Source organism: Amia ocellicauda, chromosome 21 (assembly GCF_036373705.1).
Source record: "Amia ocellicauda isolate fAmiCal2 chromosome 21, fAmiCal2.hap1, whole genome shotgun sequence".
Classification (NCBI taxonomy): domain Eukaryota; kingdom Metazoa; phylum Chordata; class Actinopteri; order Amiiformes; family Amiidae; genus Amia; species Amia ocellicauda.
The window spans coordinates 19,042,521-19,053,603 of NC_089870.1; positions in this window are offsets into that span (position 1 = coordinate 19,042,521).

Genomic DNA, 11,083 nt, shown 5'->3' on the forward strand with positions numbered 1-11,083 from the left:
TTCATCTGCCAGGTGTCGCCCACAACTGAATATTATCTAAGTCCCTTTGAATAACCTGTGCTGCCAAGATTGTATCTGCTGAGCCACGTATTTTAGTATCATCTGCAAATTTGATAAGTTTTCTAACTATCCCAGAGTCCAGATCATTAATATAGATCAGAAAAAGCAAAGGCCCTAGTACTGATCCCTGTGGAACTCCACTAACAACCTCACTCCAGTTAGAAGTAACTCCTCTAATCGACACCCTCTGTTTCCTATACATCAACCAGTTCATAATCCATCTACTTACATTACCCTGAATGCCTACAGCTTCCATTTGAGGATCAGTCTTTGCTGTGGAACCTTATCAAAAGCTTTTTGAAAATCTAAGTTTATCATATCATATGCTTTCACATGATCTACAGCTGCAGTTGCATGTTCAAAACATTCCAATACATTAGTAAGACATGATCTGCCTCATCTAAACCCGTGTTGACTATTTCCAATAATATGGTTTTCATTAAGATGCGCCTCGATTTTCTGTCTAATAATTTTTTCCAACATTTTACAAGTGATGCAGGTGAGACTGATCGGTCTGTAATTTCCTGGCTCAGTTTTGTCCCATTTCCTGTGGATTGGTTTGACATTTGCTGTCTTCCAGTCAGTTGGCACATCCCTTGTTCTAAGTGTCTTTTGGAATATTTGAGTTAGCGGCCTATAAATAATTTCCCTCATTTCTTTAAGTACTGTTTTTAATTCTGCTAGTCCCTTTAGTACCTCCTCCTCATTTATCCTGATCTCTCTTAGGGTTTGACTGGACTGATTGTTAACCTGTGGCATGTTATCTGTTTTTTCTTTTGTAAAAACCTCAGTGAAATCTTGTTCGTTTTCCAAGATACTTCCATTTTTGCCCTTTATTTGTTTCACCTCCTCCTTTATTGACCTCTTGCTGTTGTAGTATTGAAAAAAGCTCTTTGCATTAGTTTTAGCTCCAAGAGCTGTTTCTTTCTATTTCCCTGTTTTCCTGATCCCTTTCTTAAGATCTCTTTGCAGTTCAACATATTCTTTGTATTTTGTTTCGTCTCTGTCCGTTTTGTATACGTATACAATGTTTTCTCTTGATATTTTTTTGCATACAAAGTTTTGGTACAAATTTCTCCTGAGCCTCAAGTAGTATATTCTTAATATACACTCACCTAAAGGATTATTAGGAACACCTGTTCAATTTCTCATTAATGCAATTATTTAACCAACCAATCACATGGCAGTTGCTTCAATGCATTTAGGGGTGTGGTCCTGGTCAAGACAATCTCCTGAACTCCAAACTGAATGTCTGAATGGGAAAGAAAGGTGATTTAAGCAATTTTGAGCGTGGCATGGTTGTTGGTGCCAGACGGGCCGGTCTGAGTATTTCACAATCTGCTCAGTTACTGGGATTTTCACGCACAACCATTTCGAGGGTTTACAAAGAATGGTGTGAAAAGGGAAAAACATCCAGTATGCGGCAGTCCTGTGGGCGAAAATGCCTTGTTGATGCTAGAGGTCAGAGGAGAATGGGCCGACTGATTCAAGCTGATAGAAGAGCAACTTTGACTGAAATAACCACTCGTTACAACCGAGGTATGCAGCAAAGCATTTGTGAAGCCACAACACGTACAACCTTGAGGCGGATGGGCTACAACAGCAGAAGACCCCACCGGGTACCACTCATCTCCACTACAAATAGGAAAAAGAGGCTACAATTTGCACAAGCTCACCAAAATTGGACAGTTGAAGACTGGAAAAATGTTGCCTGGTCTGATGAGTCTCGATTTCTGTTGAGACATTCAGATGGTAGAGTCAGAATTTGGCGTAAACAGAATGAGAACATGGATCCATCATGCCTTGTTACCACTGTGCAGGCTGGTGGTGGTGGTGTAATGGTGTGGGGGATGTTTTCTTGGCACACTTTAGGCCCCTTAGTGCCAATTGGGCATCGTTTAAATGCCACGGCCTACCTGAGCATTGTTTCTGACCATGTCCATCCCTTTATGACCACCATGTACCCATCCTCTGATGGCTACTTCCAGCAGGATAATGCACCATGTCACAAAGGTGGAATCATTTCAAATTGGTTTCTTGAACATGACAATGAGTTCACTGTACTAAACTGGCCCCCACAGTCACCAGATCTCAACCCAATAGAGCATCTTTGGGATGTGGTGGAACGGGAGCTTCGTGCCCTGGATGTGCATCCCACGAATCTCCATCAACTGCAAGATGCTATCCTATCAATATGGGCCAACATTTCTAAAGAATGCTTTCAGCACCTTGTTGAATCAATGCCATGTAGAATTAAGGCAGTTCTGAAGGCGAAAGGGGGTCAAACACAGTATTAGTATGGTGTTCCTAATAATCCTTTAGGTGAGTGTATAACCATCCATTTTCAACTGACTCTGTATCCAATGGGCTCCAGTCTACCTCTTCTAAGTGCCGCCTCATACCTTCAAGGTTTGCTTTTCTGAAATTGTAGACCATTGTTTTAGACTTGATCCTTGTTTTTTTAAAGAATGCCTCAAAGCTAACCATGTTGTGATCACAGTTTGCCATTGGTTCTCTAACTAGTGTTCCTCTGACTCTATCTTGGTCATTTGAAAAGATCAAGTCAATACATTCGCTCTCTCTCTGGTTGGTTCCCTGACAAATTGAGTTAGACAGCAGTCATTTACCATCTCAACCATTTCTATTTCTGCTTCTGTAGTCCCAACTGGGCTTTTCCAGTCTATGTTTGGGAAATTGAAATCCCCCATTATAACAGCCACATCCTTGCTACTTGCAGTCCTGATTACACTGTACAATGCAGCATCTTTCTGAATATCTGAGATGAGTGGCCTGTAACACCCTCCTACCACTAATCCTCCACATCTCTTGTTCTTAACCCAAAAAGATTTTGTTTCATTACTAGGATCTAATTTGAGTTCTTCTGCTTCAATGTCATTTCTGACATATACTGCTACCCCACCCCCTCTTCGATTTTGCCTGTCTCTCCAAAACTGTGTATCCTTTCAACTTGTTTTCATCCCCATCATTTTCTGTAAGCCATGTTTCCGTCACTCCATCATACATCATAGTTACACACCAGCACTGTGGCTTCTAGGTCTAACATCTTGTTCCTTATACTCCTGGCATTGAGGTACAAACATTTCAGGACTTTCCTACTAGCAGTAGTAGCAAGTAATCTCTTGCATACTTTCTGCATACCAGTCAACATATCAATAAATTAAGGCTTCATTTATGTTACAAAACTATGGTCATATGCAGAATACCCTGACTGAGTAAAACCACACTGAACAGTTTGTGGCTGACACCTTAAACGCCCTCTCTGCAGCACATTGATAATGAATCGGTGTAGAATTTCATAAACTGATAAAAAAAAAAAAAAACATCCTATTTACTTAGTAATAAGAGATTATGAATGCAGGGTTCAAGTTTCTCTTGACTGCCGGGGTGTTTTATGACTTGGAAGATGTGGGCCTCTATAAAATGAATCTCTCTTCACATTAGATGAGCATGGAAGAGGATACCGTAAGGACAACAAAACGATGATAATAATAAAATCCTGGGGAAAGAGACCAGTTTCAGGCTTAAGTACAGTTATCTGTGCACAATGTTGTAGGCAATGTGCAAATTGCAGTTGCAGCTTCTTTAGTGTGTGTGTATCATAAAACACCTTCAGTACAGTTTTCAAAGTAGTATTGCACCATAAGAATGCCATTTAATCTGACCTTCAAGATGAATTACAATATGATGCACCGACCACTAATATGTACCTCAATTATAATGAATGCATTACCTGCCCACCACATTTGGCCACTTCACAGCTGTTATTATGTTACAATCACATTCCAGAAATGTGGCTTCCCAGGATATATGTATGTTTGCATAGATAATTTAATAATTCTTGGTTTTAGTTTTAGGATTTCATTTCCTGTTAGACTTTACAAAAACCGATGGTTTACGCTAAAATAAATACGATTATTATTATCAAATGAAGTTTCACTTAAATAGGTCAGGTCGTGTGGTCATCGCAAGGGTGTGGAAGTGTGCGATCTGGCCTATGCGTCTCTCTGCGGTGCTGCGCGGCCGGTGCAGGACGCGTATCATCAGCAGACACTCACCTGCTCGCGTCCCATGTGGCGGCGGGGCGGTGTGATGGGGCCGACACTGGGGGGTCGACACTGGGGGGTCGACACTGGGGGGCCGACACTGGGGGGTCGACACTGGGTGGGGGGTCGGGGGACGAAACCGGCGGGCCCGTCGCCATGGCAACCACGCTGGCTGTGCGCGCACCCCCTCCCCTACGTCAGCCGGTGCTCGGGGGGGGGGGGGGGGTTGGGTTGGTTGAGGGATCAGCGACGCGCAGAGCGGGGCCGCACACGCTTTCTGGCGTTTTTAAGCTCCGCTAATGATTCGTTTTCAAAATCAATAAACACATTAATGCATTAAAAGAAAAACGGCGGAGGGAGGGCGGACGGGAAGAGCGAACGGCGGCCGGCTGCCTCGTTTCCACTGCGGAAGAGCCAGAGCCGAGCTGACGCGTGACGTCACCGCGCCCCCCGCCAGCGCTGTCTGTCAGCGGACCACAGCACGAACATATGTCGCAATTATACATGTCAGAGAGATTGGAAAGCTTCACACACAAACACACACATCATCAGTTTATATGCTAATGTGATTTGCTCACTGTTTTCCCATGTACTGAAGGTACATTAACAATGCAACAAAAGTAACAAATGTCACTTTATCATCTTGTGCTGCACGCCAAACTTCTGACCCCTCGACCCGTTTATGGGATATACATCAGTGCAATAAGACCTTCATGAGAATGGTTTCTTTATTCAATATTTGATCTTTCTCATGCACATCTTTTTCTATATTCCATGGCACACCCAACATTTATTCGACACATTCACGTTGTTAAGTTTTAATTATGGACATGTAACCTACTGATTTAATACCCTGATGTATGAAGTTTGCTTATCAATTTGCCTAATTACCTTCCAATGAGTTGTGTATAGTATCATATATATTTCCTAAAGGTTTCCTGTCTACCTGGGAAATGTTGCAGTCAGAGTAATTGTTTCCTGAGAGTGGGAACATTTAGCTCGTCCTTCTTTAAAAGGGGATCCCCTAGAATAATATACAGCAGCATACACCCTGCAGACCTACTAAATGCAAAATAAATTCAATTAGTGTCTTGCTAAATGTTGACCCTAGTAAATCAGGGGATGGCAAACATTGTAGTGTACTGTAGCTGAACAGCTAATACAATATTTGGCATCCCCAGGGACATGAATTATGGGGAAACAGCGAGTAACACAGCATAGAGCCCCCAGTCCTGCTGGATCCAGAGTAATATGATTGAATCTCTAACTAAAACACTAACCCTGCAAAATCAGTTGTAGACAAATGTTGTAATGTCCTACTGCTACGATATCTGTTACCCTCCCAGATAATGTTTTTTCTTATTTTTAACATGAAGGGGTAAAAAAATATTATAGAAAAGTAAGAAGCTATAGTCACTGAATACAAGTGAGGTGTGTGGTCTCCACTGCGGCCGGGACGGCAACCAAGTCCCAGACACTACCCCCTCTGTGGCTGTTAATTCAATCAGTGAAGTGTTCTCCTATTTTACAGTCTTTTAAAACTCCACTGCCTATTGAATGAGACCTATGGCGGCCCTGAGCTCCGGGGAATGTTGTCTCAGAGATGGTTATCACTTAATATCTGAAGTTATTAGAAAAGGGGTGGTAGAAGTTAATGAGTCTGTTATGTCAATGTGTATTTCCTTTTACATGCATCCCATGAAATGGTAAAGATTCGGATCTTCCCACTGAAATGCCCACATGACCTACTCCTTGTTTTAATGCCTTGGAGGACTTAAATGACTGAAAAGACCACCTAATTGGCCCAAACAAAAACAAAACAGGCATACTGATGCAAAAAGGATTTCAATAAAATATATATTTTCTATTTAAATGAGGGAGCCTCCATGTTATTTTGGTGGAGTGTGAGAATGGTCTTTTTCCGGGGTATTTTTAGTGATTGTCTGTCTTGGTTACAGTCAAAGGTTTAGCATGACAATACCTTTTTCTGTTTTTTTTTAACACAGATATAAAATTGTGATTCATTTCTGCCCGAGGCATGACTGCAAAATGTGTGCCTTTGAAACTGCAGAGAGCCGTGTCCTATGCGAGTGTTTAAGGGCCCATTTAAAAACTATTCAAAGGAACAAAGAGATTAAAAATATAATGCAGCACCTTATGTGTTCTGCCACGCACCATCCCCGGGGTCAAGTTGAGCCCTCATAACAGCATTGATCTCAGTATTGATCTACTTAGTGTAACACTCCCTCCATCTGTTTTCTCCCTTTTGAAATTGTATGTGCAAAATCGCAGATATACATGAGCAACGAATCTTTACCTCAAGAAAACAAGATGAAGATGTCTCATATTCCAGATATAGCATTTCAAATAGTTACAGCATTTTCCACCTAATGGTCAGTTCAGTTGGTTGTTGCTGATCATCAGTATTGTGGCCAGTGCAGGTTTATACCACAGCTTAGAGCAACGATTCTGTGTTGTGAGAGTTGAACATGCCTTTCCCTGTTGATGTTGAGCAAGAATTCGTTAAGCTTCACTAGTTTTGCGGACAACTCCTGAGCACGGTGGTTAATAACAGTGAATCAGAGTTAAGGGATCAATATAATCCCAATGAACAGCAAGATAGCGTTTCCCTGCTGCAGCACTATAATGAGTGACAACGGTTCACTGATGGGCAACCCAGGTCCTCACAGCCTCCATACTAAGTCTTTCCGTTCTCTCAGATTACCGTAACAGTTTTCAAAACTCGTTTTCCAGAGTGCCCAGATGTGCAAAGACGTAGAGAGAACACTGTTTCTAAATAAAAATACCAGACTGATCCCACAAGCCCCGAGAGGCGAGGAAAACGTCTGTGCTCTGACATGGTTGACTATAGCACAAGAGTGTTCGAGTGATCTCGGGGAGATGGATTTGCACATCGCTCAGTTGCGTGGCACGAGAAGCCATCCTGGAGGTGCCAGTCTAGACAGACGTCTATAATTCAACAGATCCTCTCGTCAGGGTGTGTTACGTTATCACCGTGTGCAGAAAGGATGTCGGAGGATGGTTTCTTTCACTTATTGGGTACAAGGTGTCACATCAGTCATCCGAAACCACAACTGGGAAGTAGGTTCGTAAACACTGCATAGTTCTTGTTGTATTGGTTTGCTAGCACTTCCACATCAACTACAATTTGCATGTAATGTCTGGAGTTATTTTGTGAAACGACAAATAGCTGCCAAGTATGTAAAGCAATGTATCCAAAGTGTTGCTTGATACAGATCAATGAACCTGCAACCTGTGTTCTGTAACGTTTTAGTTCCCTGACTTGTCTGTCGTCTGGGACAAAGATGTCAGCAAAATAAAGTTACAACAACTAGAATAAGAACATCACTGTACATAGAAAACTCCAATAAACATTTAGACTAGATGTGGATTTAAACAATCACATATAATCATCCTGCCACAAGAGCTTATATTTATACCTCCATAGCTTTTTTCAGTCACATACTCCCTTGAGAAATATAATGAAAACCACATTGGGCCTCTTCATATATTATGGCATTTTCAAGGAAGTGTAATACAATTGGAATCATTTAGCTGGACACTAAATAATAATAATAGTGATAATAAACTCAAACCAGTAAAATTTAAGAGCTACATGTTGCTGGTACATTACGCAATTATAAGCATCCACAGAAATAGGCATTGCAATTATATGTCTAAAAAAGAAAGAGGTGGTTGACCTGGAGTCAAGAATCTGTCTCATATAACAACATCAGGGGCAGTTCTATTTAGAATGAAGAACAACAATATTTTTTTTTGTTTTTGGCAAAAGACTTAAAAATATAAAAAGTTTTCCTGGCTCCAGTTTGACAAATTGAAAATTGAAATTCGTCTTTCCAACACAGCGGAGAAGGGAAGCAAAAGCACTGCATTTTTCAAAACGACACACATTAGTAACACAACATTTTCCCCGGAGTGTTTCTTTGCCATAACGGAAACGAAACTGATTAGCATGGAAAGATTTTCAAGGATTTTTTAACAGGCTTCTAATACTTAAAAAAATGTATTTACTGTTCATTGCATCGATTTATGTATGCATGCATGTATGTATAAATGTATTTATTAACCTGGTTTTAATGTCAATGTCTTTTAACTTTAATGCTACATTATTAGGGAACATCTGAATTATCTTTCAAACTATTACACAAACATCAATATCACAAAGATTACAAATAAATCAATTAGCTAGTTAAACACCAAGTGTAATACTATATCTCATAAGTAATGGTGAACTTCCTACATTTATTTATGTAAAATAAACTTATGTAATTACCGCGGTAATCTTTATATCTTTAATGATAATTGACCATTTCCTACTATAAACGCACTGGTGTTCAGATTTCTAAACGAACACTGAATGATACACACTAAGTAGGTCATACACCTTGGGCTGAATCAACATCAAATACAGAACGAACATAATCTGGCTAATAACGGCAACTTTCATTGTTGATAGCAATATTTACCACCGCCTATTGAGCCGAACTCCGCACATTATGAATTTCAACACTTTCTAATCTATTGGTGCTTTTAATTAGTATTTGCTGAGTGAGGCCCTTGGCTCTCGAAAGATCACAAAGCAACCCGGAGAACAACGAGGAGGGCAGCTCCATCTATTAGGGAATCTATATCTTGAAGTTCAATTGGTTTATCTAACTTACCGCTGCAAGCATTTCAGGTCTGGTTTGAAAAAATAAATAAAATAAACTACACTGTCTGAACATGAATCATGAATGTCGTTCTATTATTACTGCTGATTGCTTGTTTTCTCTGGATGTTTAAAATATAAAAGTCATCGACGTTTTTAAATATAACTCAATGAATCAAAAGTTGCAGATACTTTACAGAATGACACTCAAGCCTTTTAAAGAGGTTTTCTGTTCGTGCCTACAAAGATAATGACTCATCACTTTCTTACCATATACTGCATAATTTTATATACTTTTATAAATGATTGCTTCTACTTCTGATCGAGACCCAGAGACCTCCACAGAGCAGTTCCAGGAACCATTTTATCAGGAAAAGATCTACAAACGGCAGAGTTCGGAGACACAATAAGACTATAAGTTATTTTCAAGCAAGTGATGGTCTACCAGGAATGGGCCTCCTTCAGCAAAGCGATCGCAGGTGATTCCGCAGATCCAAATGACTTCCAATGAGAAGCTGTGGATGAGATCTCCCTCCCTCCCTCTCTCTCTCTCTCTCTCTCTCTATCCCACTCCATTACCCTACCTGAAAGTAATGACATGAAAATAATGTTAGTGATTAAAATGCGTTTGATATTGACAGCATGTAGTTGCACCATTCTACCGCCCCGACCTGGCCACTGCTGTCGGGACAGGTCAGTAAATCAATCAGCCCACGATTCCTCCGCCATCCTCTCCATTAAATTAGGGCTTTTGTGCGGCTAAACTGGGCTTAAGGCTAAGAGCACGCGGAGGGGGGGGGGGGGGCGGGGACCAACAACAAAACGATAAATCATGTTTAATAGGCTCCCCCTCAGAAAATCAATATGTTCATACTGGCTCCGAACTTGCACTCACAGTCTGTGTGCGACAGTGACAGGGAGCTGCTGAATAGGGGATGGCTCAGTTGGGGGGGGTGCGCATTTCCACAAACCGCCGCTGAATTTACTTTAGAAAGTTCGAGGTATAGCCGGCACAGTGGGGGCTTCGTACACATTCTTTGTCTTGCGATGAATAAACTATTACAAACCAAACAGCCTTGTAAGTAAACAAATTTTTTTGTGAAACAATTTAGGCCTCAACGCAATCCCACTGTGTCCCTTATACACATAACGTTACAGTAATATCCCGAGTCATGGGAGAGAGGTCTCGAATGTCAGCGGATGGATATTCGCTAGACTTCAATGTGTTGAATGTGTTATTTGGTGTATTGTATTTTCATACTGATGTATAAAGTGTGCTTCCAGGTTTTGGTTTCAGGACATTGACATAAAGTGGCCGCTTGTTTTTATAGCAAACACCTATTCTATTACTCTGTAGTAATAAGAAAAAGCTTTAAATAACTTTTCACAATTTAAATGCACATCGGCCACGATGAGTATAAAGTATGCGAGACCTTGATAACAATCCTGGCTTTATTTGATTTGGGATAAACTGAGATGTAAGCTGAGGTGTGGATAACGCCACTCTAGCAATTGTTTTGACTGGTTGGTACAACCTTGTTGTTCAAACCAAACAAAACCCTTTCAACTTTCTGCCTGGTGAATAAAACATGTTTGGCTCCTCCATCACTTGCATAGGCTGCAATTCTCCGGTGACCTCACAGCCACGTGGAAGCTGGGCTGAGCGACTGTGGGGTGGGCAGTGCTCGGGGCTTACTCCTCATCTCATTAGCTCTCTCTCCCCTCCCCTTCAGCTGTTCACAGAAACTGCCTCTCACCGCACCGCTTCCAAGCGCTGGGCTGAAAATCCATGCCGTAAAACTTGTGCTGAAATATCCGAGGCGTGTGATCTCCCATGATGTGCACAGCCCCGCCGACACATCACTGCATATGAAGTGCGTTCACACAGGAGGCAACACCAGAAACCAGGCTATTTGTTTGACATATTTGAACAAGAACCGAAAGAATCCCTCGTTGTGGAATGAAACGACGGGTCTCCTGAGCGGCCGCACACTGCAGATATATCCCCTCTTCCTTGCATAGTCACACTGTGTATCTGCAAGTAGGTAGAGCAGAGTGCGAGGCCTCTCATTTGTATCTGCCATCCCTGATTAATGATATTTCATTCTTGGAAGGTTTTTTTTTTCCTTCCCCAGCTAATTTCCATGGAGGCAGACAGCACAGCGGCGCGCTGCGAATGTCACTTAACTCATGCGCGGTGTGGAGAGCTTCATTTAAAAGGTCTTTATAAAAGCATAAAATGTTTCTTATGTAATTATTTCCCTTATTA